This window comes from Magnolia sinica, chromosome 11, assembly GCF_029962835.1.
Source record: "Magnolia sinica isolate HGM2019 chromosome 11, MsV1, whole genome shotgun sequence".
Classification (NCBI taxonomy): Eukaryota; Viridiplantae; Streptophyta; class Magnoliopsida; order Magnoliales; family Magnoliaceae; genus Magnolia; species Magnolia sinica.
Genome location: NC_080583.1, coordinates 16,574,674 through 16,586,801, shown reverse-complemented (window position 1 = coordinate 16,586,801; position 12,128 = coordinate 16,574,674). Strand labels below are relative to the sequence as shown.

General features: G+C 39.8%; 1 long non-coding RNA gene and 1 other non-coding gene across 2 annotated transcripts in view; one reads left to right on the top strand and one right to left on the bottom strand.

Annotated features, from left to right (window-relative positions):
* The window catches only part of LOC131218880 (uncharacterized), a 43,466-nt gene that overhangs the window by 13,752 nt on the left and 17,586 nt on the right, over positions 1–12,128 (bottom strand). The window lies entirely within an intron of this gene.
* On the top strand, positions 950–1,056 carry LOC131219856 (small nucleolar RNA R71). The gene has a single exon (XR_009158497.1). It is a non-coding gene; the product is annotated as a small nucleolar RNA R71 (small nucleolar RNA).

The window sequence follows — 12,128 nt, the reverse complement described above, 5'->3', positions numbered from 1 at the left end:
CTGGGAGTTAGAGAGAGGTTTTGGTGAAATCAACAGTTGGGGGAATGGAGCAACTGGCTTCTCTAGAAGTTCCGGTTCTAATTTTTGTGGGGCATCACTGGATCCATCATTGTTGTCCTCTTCTGGTTCCCGAGGCTTTTCGGGCCTAACCGGAAGAGTTTTATCAATGATCTTCCCACTCCTAAGAGTGGTGATGGATTTAGCATGCCCCATCTGATTTGAAGAGCTGGGATCATTACTCTCGTACTGCGGTTTAGGATTGGGGAGAGGTTGTGCAAGAAGCATCCCATTTTCTATAACCGTCATACGAGAGTCTATCTTTTGCATAAAATCTGTAATTCCCCGCATTGCCTGAGCCAGCTCTTGTATGGGATTTTGAACCGGTTCCTCTTGAGGTTTCACTTGATTTGGATTTTGATTGAAGAAACCTGGAGGAGTCGCCGTTTGTCCATTCCTCCAACTAAAGTTTGGATGATTTTTCCAGCCAGGATTGTATGTGTTGGAGTTAGGTCCAGTAAAAGGTCTTTGATAATTATTTACGGCATTGGCTTGTTCATTCAATACTCCTCGAAAGGCAGGTATTGTAGGACAGTTTTCAGTTGTGTGAATGTTGCAATCACAGATGCCGCAAACAATTTCATTGACCTTATCCTTCTTTCCTTCCATGGCCTCAACCTTCCTTATGAGCGTAGTCACTTTACACTTGAGATCATCCTCTTCTTTCAAGAGATATAATCCACCTTTCTCCTTTAATTGAGTCGGCCTAGACGTGGTGTTCGCCATTGGGTAATAGTCCCATGATTGTGTTTTTTCAGCGAGACTATCGAGGTAGTCCCATACCTCGTCGACATCTTTATTAATGAACTCTCCATTACACATTGTCTCGACCATTTGGCGCATGGAAGATGTCAGTCCATCGTAGAAAAAATTTGTAATGCGCCACGTTTCAAATCCGTGTTGTGGGCATGAACTGACCAAATCTTTGAACCTTTCCCAACATTGGAAGAATGTTTCATCTTCCTTTTGGGCAAAGTTCATGATTGCTTTTCTGAGGGTAATCGTTTTATGATGTGGGAAGAATTTTTTTATGAATTCCCTCTGCATGTCGTTCCATGTGCCAATGGATCTAGGACGCAGTGAATGTAACCACGTCTTAGCTTTGTCTTTTAAGGAAAAAGGAAAGAGTTTCAGCCTAACTGTATCCTCAGATACATTAGGAAAACATAATGTAGCTATAATCTCATCAAACTCTTTCAAATGTAAATATGGACTTTCTGATTCAAGTCCATGGAATTTGGGAAGGAGTTGGATAACTCCTGGCTTGATGTCCATTTGTCCTATGTTTTCAGGAAAAATCATGCATGAGGGCATACTCACTCCCGCCGGTTATAGATAATCTCGTAAAGTACGAGGCGGGGGTGCCTGTTGCACCTCATTCTCATCTTGGGTATCCTCCACCCTGGGTGGGAGTAGAGGAGGTTGGTCTTCAGCCATAACTTCAGTTAACTCAGGGGATTTCGAGCGGTGTCTAGTCATGCGATGGATAGTCAACCTCTCAACCAATCCTCCTTCAGTCAAGAGACGTCGAGTGTCGTCACGGGCCCACTTGGCCATGAAACACTCGCAGCCCTCAATTAAATTCAAAGTCTAATCCTAAGAAAGGAAAAGAAAATCTAAAAAGAAAGAGAGGGAGAGTTGGAAAGAAATTACCAAATTAAAGCCCTAAGTTAAAAACCTGCAAAATAAAACAAAAATAAGTGAGATTCTAAAAAGAGAAGAATGATCCTTTAAAAGAAAAATAACAGTAAATTAATTCCTAAAAGAAGGTATTCTTAAAAGGAAGTGAAAATTTCTAAAATAAATTAGAAAAGTCCTAAACTAGAAAGTAAATTACTAAAAGAGAATTGAAAAATAGAAAGTAGGGAAGGAGCTTACCGAATTAGAGATTTCTATCTTAAAGGCCTACAAAATAGGAAGGTTAGTTTCTAAACAAAAATTCTAAAAATAATTTAGGAAACAATTTAGATTTTAAAAGAGTTAAAAATAGAAAGTTACTAAAATAAACTATTGAAAGTTAATTTCTAAAAAGGGAAAGAAATAACCTAATTTCTAAAAATAAACTATTTCCTACAGAAGGGAAGATACTAGAATAAAAAAAATTTCTAAAATTTAAAACTCTAATTCTAAAAATAGGAAAAAGTAGAGAGATTAGGAATGAATTACCAATTAAGAAACTTATGTCAAGATCCTATAAAACAGGAAACAAGTTAGTTTTGAACTCAATTAAAAATAAATAAATAAAAAACTAAGGTTAGTAAAATCCTAATCTTAAACTAATCCTAAAACCAATTAATTTCAGAAAAATGTAGCCGTCAGTCCCCGGCAACGGCGCCAAAAACTTGTTCACTCCCCAAGTGCAGGGTTGTGATGTAGTAATAAACTCGGTAAGACCGAGGTCGAATCCACAGGGACTGATACCTGTACGTTATCTGAAACCAAGTAGAACTAGAACTAGATTAAGATGTGATCTAAACCGAATAGAATTTAAGAAATAATTGTGGAATAATTATTTAATAGAGGAAGGAAACTAGGGATTCAGAGGATCCACTTGTAGAGATCAGGGAGATCTTATGCTTGCATCAAGGATTATGGAATTCAAACTGAACTTACTTGATTTGGTTTTCAAGAGATGAAAAGTATATGAATTAGAATGGATTCCATCATCTAACCATGCCCAGGAGACAAAGCAAACAACAGGAGTAAACTAATTACCTACCAATCAACCATGTATGAGGATCAGGAAGGGTACTGTCATCCTACCATGCCCATGGAGCAATGATGAACAACAGGGCCTCCTGACGTCATAAATATCAAAAAGAGAAAAAGAAATATTCAAAGCCATTGCAAACCCCTTGTAATTTCAGTCACAACAGACCATTAAAGACTGAAATAATATTCTTTTAATAATCAACTTAAAACCAAGTTCAGTTCAAAAATTCCAATTAAACGCATAAGATAGTGTCCCCATCTCGCTACAGGCTTCACTTCTTAGCCCTAGCTAAGAGGATTAGCCACACATGGATGGGCTGATTAAACAACAAAATAAAAAATAAAAAGGAAAAGAAAAGAATAAGAAGGAAATAGAGAGAGAAAACCCAGCTCCACGTTCGGCCCCTCTCTCCTTTACGTGCCTTATCTCTCAATGATGTGCAGCAGCAGCCAACCTCCACACGCTGATCCAGCCACGTCCCCCTGTTTTCCTCCCACGGCCTCTGCTCCCTAGCGCTGCCCACGTTCTGTCTTCCTCCCCAGCTACGTCTAGACAATGTGCCAGCAGCCGCTGCTTCCAATCCTCCAACCGAGCCCCGTTTTTTTTCCTCCTTCCTCTTTCTCCCTCTCTTTTTTTTATAGCACTCTCGTCCGAGCCCAATTTCCGTCCTCCATGCGGAAGTCTTACGCACCAGAGACTGTGTTGGAGTCGGAATGAAACGGTTTTCGCAGCGACAGGCGGAGGACTCGCGATCAACCCGCGTTTGACTTAAGATTTTGGACGACTGATCGTCCAAAATCAAAATCGGCCTTCTTGGTGGTGGTCACGGCTCCCTGTTGATGAGAATAAACGGTTTGGATTGCTGATCCGATCACTGTCTTGATCAGGGAACGGCCCGGAAGTCCCGGCTGCGCGCAACAGGGCTTGCGCTGGGATGTTGGTGGAGGCCATGAACGATGCTGGAGAGGAAATCCACTCCGTCAGTTGGATTCGCCTCGGAATTCTGGTCGGAGATGGACGGTTTTGGTTATCCGTTGATGTGGTCCGCTGAATTTTGAATTTCACCGCCCATTCTGCGTTAAACGGCTAGGAACGTGTGATAGGTTGCATGGTGGAGAAAAAACACCTAGGCGAGGGTCTTGGCCATCCTACGGATCAAATGGACGGTTTAGATCATCGAACTGAGGATCGAGTGGGGCCCACTAATGAAAAATGGATGGACAGCGTCCGTCTGCTGTTGATGCGGAAGAAGAAGACGGGTCAGCCCGTCTTTGACCGGGCTGACCGTCCGGTGCGGCGCGGGCAGCGGTGCACTATGTACACGCGCTGTGCATACGGAGTCCACTGTGATGATTGTGAGAAATCTGCTCCGTCCATCCACTTTGGCACGTGGTTTAAACAGTCTAGAACAATTTTGAAGCATATCCGGATATCAGGCGGGCCCCACATAATGATTAAAGGGGCTGATCTGTCCGTTGGGCCACTTCCACAGTGATCTAGGGGCTGAAATTTTACGTGTACGGTTTATTTATGGTCCTCAAGCCACGTATGAAGTTTCGAACTGATCAGATGGTGGGAACCCTATGATCTTGCATTCTGGACACTTTCAGGCCACTTGAGCTTCAGTTTCTCGATTTCCGCGGACCCCTGGTGTGTGATCTTGTTGATCTTGGATTTCTGGAGTCCGTCCCATGCTTTGGTGTCATTAGAGCATTAAGTCCATGCTTTAAGCACCCTTTTCGGTCCAGGCTCGTGCGTACACTCTGCATTACAAACACGATTAATCAGGCCATTAAGCGGTATCATGCGTGTAAATCTATGCAACAATTGGGTCTGATATGCAATATTTGACCCTCAACACCTAGCCTCTCCCAAATCGATTCCTAGTGGGGAAGGTGGAAGTTGAAAATGCTATTGAATATCATTCACACTTTGTCTGCAAGATGACCACTGATGAAAAGGTGGTTAATGGATTCTGGATGGGGGGTTGATGAAGAATGATCAAAGTCACAACAACAACATTTAGAAGCAATATTGACACCTTTCCTCTGAATCCTATCATATGTTGGAAGCACCCCTTGAGTCAATCGCCAAATGAACACAAAAATTTTAAGGGGGAGAATGGGGTTCTAGATTTTGCTGGCCCACTCCATTTCTTGGTTTCTCAATCTGCATATGTTCCAACCAAACATGACCGTGAAGACCCCTATGTGATCGTGTGGCCAGAACCGCTCATCTAGGTCAAATGATGTGCAGAATCCTCCTGCATTAATGTGCTGAATGACCTCCTCTGGCAGAAGGCTGTTAACATGATTCAGATTTTGAAGACCGCCATGATTGAGGACATCCTTAACTCTAAGAGGAAGGATGTCCGGGGGGATCGTTTAGGGGTTAATGTTTGCTAGAGGGCCAAGGCTTGACCAGTTACAGCTCCAAAAATTCATCTCCCCTTGACCAACATACCATTGAGAGTAGCTTTCAATCAGTCAGGACATTTTTACAACCTGCTTCCATAAGGGTGAAGTGTCATACCGCTGGACATACCCAGCATCATCTGACTAAGGCAGACCGTATTTTGAGATTACAAATTCAGCCCAGATGCTTAAGTCATTGCTACTCACTAGCGTCCAAGCCAACTTGAGTCTCAGAGCTTTAAGAACGTCCTTGAGCCTTCGAATACCCAGCCCACCCTCTTTAGGCAAAGCAATCCTGTTCCACTTTAGCCAATGTAATTTCTTCTTCCATCCTGCCAACCTAAAAAAAAATCTGCCATTTTTGCTTCAATATTGGCTTAGTACATCGGCAGGAATAGATGCTGTTGCCATCGAGTGAATCGGGATGCTGCAGAAGACATGATTGATGTGCGTACATCTGCCGGCCTGGGATAAGTAGGGAGCTGTCCGGCCTAGGATTTTAGATTCAATTTTTTCTATCATCGGTCGGAAGAAAGAGCCTCTGGTTATACTTTTAATTAGGGGGACACCGAGGTAAATGAAGGAGGCTGACGAGCCACACATTCCGAGGATTCTTTCAATCTCTCTCATTCTGCAAGCAGGGAGAGAGGGTGCATGGTAGAAACAACTTTTTGAGAGGTTAATCTTTTAGCCTGAAACTGATTGGTAGGAGGAAAGGAATCTAGTCGTAGGAGGAAAGGAATCTAGTCGTAGCCGTAATAGATGATCTACCACCATTAAGAAAAAGCACCGTATCATCCACATAAAGAAGATGGGTAACTTGTTTACATCCACACTTTATTTTGAAAGGGGAACAAACACCACTGGTTACCAAATTAGAGAAACCTCTACCAAGGACTTCCGCGGCTAGGATGAAGAGGCTAGGTGATATAGGGTCCCCCCTGTCGCAGGCCTCTGGACAATTTGAAGAAACCAGCACCTTCCCCATTGATCAAGATTCTAAACCAGCGTTCATACCCCAAGTATAGGGTTGTGATGTAGTAATAATCTCGGTAAGACCGAGGTTGAATCCACATGGACTGAACCTTGTATGTAATCTGAAAGTAACTTGAACTAGAACTAGGCAAAGATGAAATTTAAATCAAGTAAAAGGAAGGGAATAATTGTGAATTTAATTAACTAAAATTTATGAAATTCAAAGGTGGGAAACTAGGAATTCCAGGGATTCACATGTAGAGATCAGGGAGATCTATGCTTGATTCACGAATACAACTGGAATCAGAGTCCCATCTTCATCCAGTTGGAAGATATCACATTAAAAACCAAAGCTGAACATCTTTTGATCTAGTTTTCAAGAGATGATAGGTATGAGAAATTAGAATTGATTCCATCACAAAACCATGCCCATGAGACAAAGTAAACAACAGAATTTAGCCAATCCACATCCAATCTAAGGGATGTGAGAATGTTAGGAAGGATTCCGTCATCCAACCATACCTAGGAGACGATGGTGAACAATAGGGTTCCTAAATTCGTAAACCCTATAATGCTAAGAACATGCTCAAAGCTATCGCAGATCCATTGTAATTTAAGTCACAAAAAACCATTAAAAACTGAAAGCATTCCTATTAATCAAACTATAATAAAAAAGAGTTCAAGTAACATGAATTAAAGCCGTAGAACCAATCCCATCACACTACAAGCTTCACCTCTTAGCCCCAGCTAAGAGGTTTAGCCTAACATAGATATGATGGCAATAAAAACCTCTTAGAAAAATAAAAACAAATAAGAAGAAAAGGATGGAAAAACTCTTGATAGGCAGCCTCTCCACGTTTTCTCTCTCCCTTGCTCCCTCTTATGCTCCACGGTCTCAACATGCCTCCACAGCTGCTCCACACGTCCAAAGATGGCCTCCAAGGATGGTCTTTACATCCCATTCTCTCTTCCTTATATAGAAGCAAAGATAGGTTGGTGGTTGGGAGCTTGTACGCAACTCCTTACGCAGCCGCGAAAGAGAAAGAGCAACTCTTTACGTTTGAATTGAATTTTCGGAATGGTGGTCATCCCATCTTCCATTCTGACGTCATGGGTTTGGTCGTTTTTGACCTAGGATTCCTCTGAACAGTTCAGATCATTCAACCGATCAAGGATGGTGGGCCACAATTCCCTGCAACTCCTGAATGCGCTCGAACGTCCGTTTTGGAAAGTTTTTGCGCTGACGTGTTCAGTGGGCCCTACAGTGATATTTTTGGTGAAATTCACCCCGTTCATTGGATTCCTGGTGAAATTTCAATCAGAAAGGAGTGGTTTTGATCGAGTTTTGGTGCGGTCAACTGTATCAAACTAACTCACCGTTCATCCCATGTTTTCTAACGATCCACGTGTGTACATTTTCATATGACCAAAATTTCACCTTGGCGAGGGTTATGCCCTCCCTCTGGACACATTGGACGGTCCGGATCATCCGTTTGATGATGGGTGGGCCACACTATCAAAAAAGGTCAGACGACGTGAGGACGCTGGTGCGTTTCTGACCGACTTTATAAGGTGTAATAGTGCACAACGTGTGCACGTATGTAATGCACATGCCCACCCTCCAGTGGGTTCCGTCGCGATGTTTATGAGAAATCCTCTCCATCCATCTGTTTTATCACCCTAATTAAGGGGTTAAGACCTTATTTGAAGTATATCCAGATATCAGGTGAGCCTTATAGTGATGATTTATGGGCTGATCTATCCGTTGGGCCACTTCCACAAGGATCCAATGGCTAAAATTTGACGTGTATGGTTAATTTATGGTCCTCGAGCCATGTATAAAGTTTCGAGCCAAACGAATGATGGGAACCCTGTGATCTTGCATTCTGAACGATTTTCAAGCCCATTTAACGTGAGTGGCTTGATTTTCTTGGATCTCTGGCATGTAAATTCTTCGATCTCAGTCCTCTAAGGTCCGTCCCTCACCTTGGTGATTTTTTAGTGTTAAATTCATGTATTTAGCACCCCTTTTCAGTCCAAGCTCCTAAATTCACCTTGCAGCACAAACATAATTCAAATAGGTTGTTAAACAGTATCATGTTCATAAAATCAGATAATAACTAGGGTCTAATATGCAATATTTGACCCTTAACATAATCTCCAACCAACATTTTGCTAGTCCCGAGCAAAGTATGCAAAAAATAAGTTGAGAACTACAGGATAATTTCTATAAACTCGAGTGATTTTTGAACAACAATCCAGTCAATAGAATTCTAAGATTCATGCATGTTGGGCAGTACTTTCTCCTAGACCCAAGTGTATGGTAAACTTCATAATCAAGTTCAAAGTATTAATCCTTCAATTAAAACAATTCTAAACATTGAGTTCCATAGGTGTATAGTATAATCTTGGCTTATCATCATTAAGAGATCTAATCGTCAATTTCATGATTACATTAATAATAAAAAAGGGTATTCAGGATAACCATGCCTAAACCAAAACTTACCTTACAGTTCATCTTTTCATTCTTCCAGCTTTTAATTTTTTCATGGCTTTCACTCTATGTCACTCTTTTAATGGTAAAGCCAAAAAGGGGAATCGAATCCTCACCTATAGGGAGTAGACCCATGGTGAAGACCATTCGTCCAACCCTTTCCGAATGCAACTGTTTTTTAGCTAGGTATTTATTTTTCTTTCTTTTCAATTCTTCTTTTTCTTTTTCTATTTCTTTTTTTTCTATTGATCATGATGGGCAAATTTCCCAGGCTGGTTCCTTTCATGCTTAGTGATTACCAAGTTAATCCTTCAATATCGAATTGAAACCTTAATGTGTAAACGAGATGTGACACGTGAAATCATAACTCAATCAATGTTGTCACTCTTTTAATGGTAAGGCCAAAAGGGGGAATCGAATCCTCACCTATAGGGAGTAGACCCATGGTGAAGACCATTCGTCCAACCCTTTCCAAATGCAACTGTTTTTTAGCTGGGCATTTATTTTTCTTTCTTTTCAATTGTTCTTTTTCTTTTTCTTTTTCTTTTTTTTCTATTGATCATGATGGGTAAATTTTCCAAGCTGGTTCCTTTCATGCTTAGTGATTACCAAGTTAATCCTTCAATATCAAATTGAAACCTTAATGTGTAAACGAGATGTGACATGTGAAATCATGACTCAATCAATGTATACAACTTCTAATCATGGATTAATAATTCGAACGTAATTGTGAAATCTAACAAATAAGTAAATCCAAGAGTTGTAAATCACCAACATTCTGTATCCTATACTTCTTAAATCATGACTATCCTTCAAAATCACTTCAAATTCATATGAAAGTCCAAAAAAGTTTTAAATTTTTTTACAATTTTTGCTCAAGATTAAGAAAGCACTGATTAGGTAACCTAATCTCCCATCCCCAACTTAAAATCTATATTGTCCTCAATGTAAAAGAATAAGCATATAATGCACATGGGACAACGAAAGTAAAAGAGAAGTGATGGAAAGTTAGTACCTGGATGAAGTTAAGCGGCTTTTTCCCAAAGAGATTTCAGCATGAAGGTGGCTCAGGACAAGAGTTAATCCAACAAAAGCAAATTGTCCTAAAACAACATAGAAAGCAAACTAACCTAACGGCATAAAATCGACTATCCTAGAATGACATAAAACAAACTACCATATCATATGAAAGCAGGGGAAAAGCTACTCAGTCATGCCGCAAGGTTCCTCTTCCGGTCAATATTTGGATGAATTTCTCAGAAGGTTTCTTAATTAACAGGATCATCCAAAAGCTCTTTTTGTAATAAGCTTGGATACCCTGAAGCATGAATGTCCAAAGAAATTTATGAACCTCATCAAAAATTTGTTGTTGATTCGCCTGGAGTATTTAAAGTATATATGGTTCACCTGTGACAGAAAAAGTTTTAAAGTTAGTATCACATGGTGAATCAGAGAGTACAAGTAGATAAAATTCAGAAAAATTTTCAGGAATTGATGTAGTCTCAACACACTCAGAAGTTTCAGACTTCGGTTTAACTTCCAGCTCTCCCTTCTGTGATAGTAAACATTTAGAATCTATAGAAGGAAGGGTTTCAGAATAAGAGTTCTCTCAGTCAGTAACAGCTACCGAGGTGTTGTCATGCAAGGTATTCATTATGTCTTTTACATGGGATCGTTTGGATATGCAAAGTGTACCAAGCAATCATCCAAAGAGTTGAAAATTTTAGCTGAGAGTGGCTCATTCTCCACAATGAAGTTCGTGATGATCTTCCTAAGGAATCCATTATCTTTGAAAGTGAATAGACGCATGCTCTCTTGCTCTTGCCCTGCACAGACATATTGAAAATCAATAGGGGAAGCATTGATGTGAACACTCTGTTCATTGAAACTACTTAGCCGAGGCATTGAATCGTTAAACGTGTACGGCTCAGATGATGGCCTCAACTGGGTGGTTTCAAATTCTAGAGTCGTATCGAACAACTTGTCCCTCTCCCGAATCATTTCATTATTCAATTCAGGAAAGTGATCCAAACATTCTTACTAGAGTTAGAAGGGTCGGTTGTAAGGAGCTCATCCTCTACATTTAAATCAGGCATGTTAGATGAGTGGAGTAGATACTTATGACCGATCACTTCATGTACTTCTTGATCACTGACCTGGACCATACTTGAGATTGATTCTAGGAAAATTTGGGCTACACATTCATGATCGTCATCCCAATACTCATCATCGTCTAATTCCGTGCAGTGCATAATTGGGATGGGATCACATTTCTCACATTCTATTCCTATATTAATTAGGTTGAGGTTTGAATAAACTAACCTCTTCCTCATCATTGAAATCAAGTTTATCATGTGAGTGAAGTGTGTCCTTATCATTGTATTTGAAAGACACCCATGTCTCTTGATCATTCCTTTAAACAGTCATCGAGATCGACTCATTTGAAAATTGAATCATATGCTTATTAATGGAATCCAACCCCTCATTCGTAATTTCAGTTTCTTCCACAAGCGAGTTATGATCACTTTCTTCACATTGTGCTTATAGATTAAGTTGAGGCTGGGATAACTTAGCCTTTTCCTCCTCCATAAGGTGTGACTGAATTCTTTGAATTAAGGATTTGAGCATTTGACATGATTATATGACAATTTGATTGAACTGCTCTTTTGCATTCATGAGTTTCTGAAGTGAATCCTCTTGGATTGTTTCTGATTGGGTTTCAAAGGTAGAGGACCTAAGAGAATTATCACTAGGATATATTGCTGGTTCATCTTCTCAACATTGATGCTTCCACTGATTATAGTCATACAGATCATAGGTGGGAGAATCTGATGGTTGGTAATACATATTATCACTTATAATATAATCACGCATTGCTTTCTTTTTATCAGATGGGTGATAATAATTCTCACTCCCATTGTTATGATAACCTTGACACTCACGTACTGTCCGTGGGGTGTAATTGTTCTCTTGTATATGATCGCATAAAGACTTCTTAATTGATGGAGCATTATACTCTGGTCAGTTCTCAATGATTGTTTCAGGAAAATTTTGAGACATAGGTTGATTTATATCCTAATCATCATACATCCCTTCCCAGTGTCTCTTAGCTATCTCAGTATATTGATGTTCCCATTCTTGTATATACATGGTGAAACCCTAACTCTGAATCTAATCATAAGAAAGATAAAAGAAAAGATCCTATAATAATATAAAAAGTAAGAAGAGGGAAGAAGTTAGAAAGAAGTTACCAAATTAGAAGTTCCTATGTTAAGATCCTACAAAAGAAAACAAAAGAAATTAATTTCTAAAAATAGAAATTCCAAAGTTAGAAAGTTTCTAAAAATAAAAATAGAAAGTTAGTTTCTAAAAAGGAAAGTTTCTAATCCTAGAAATAGAAAGTTTCTAAAAATAAAATAAAGGAAAGATGAGTTCATTTCTAAAATTAGAAAGAGTTTCTAAAAAGAGAAATAAA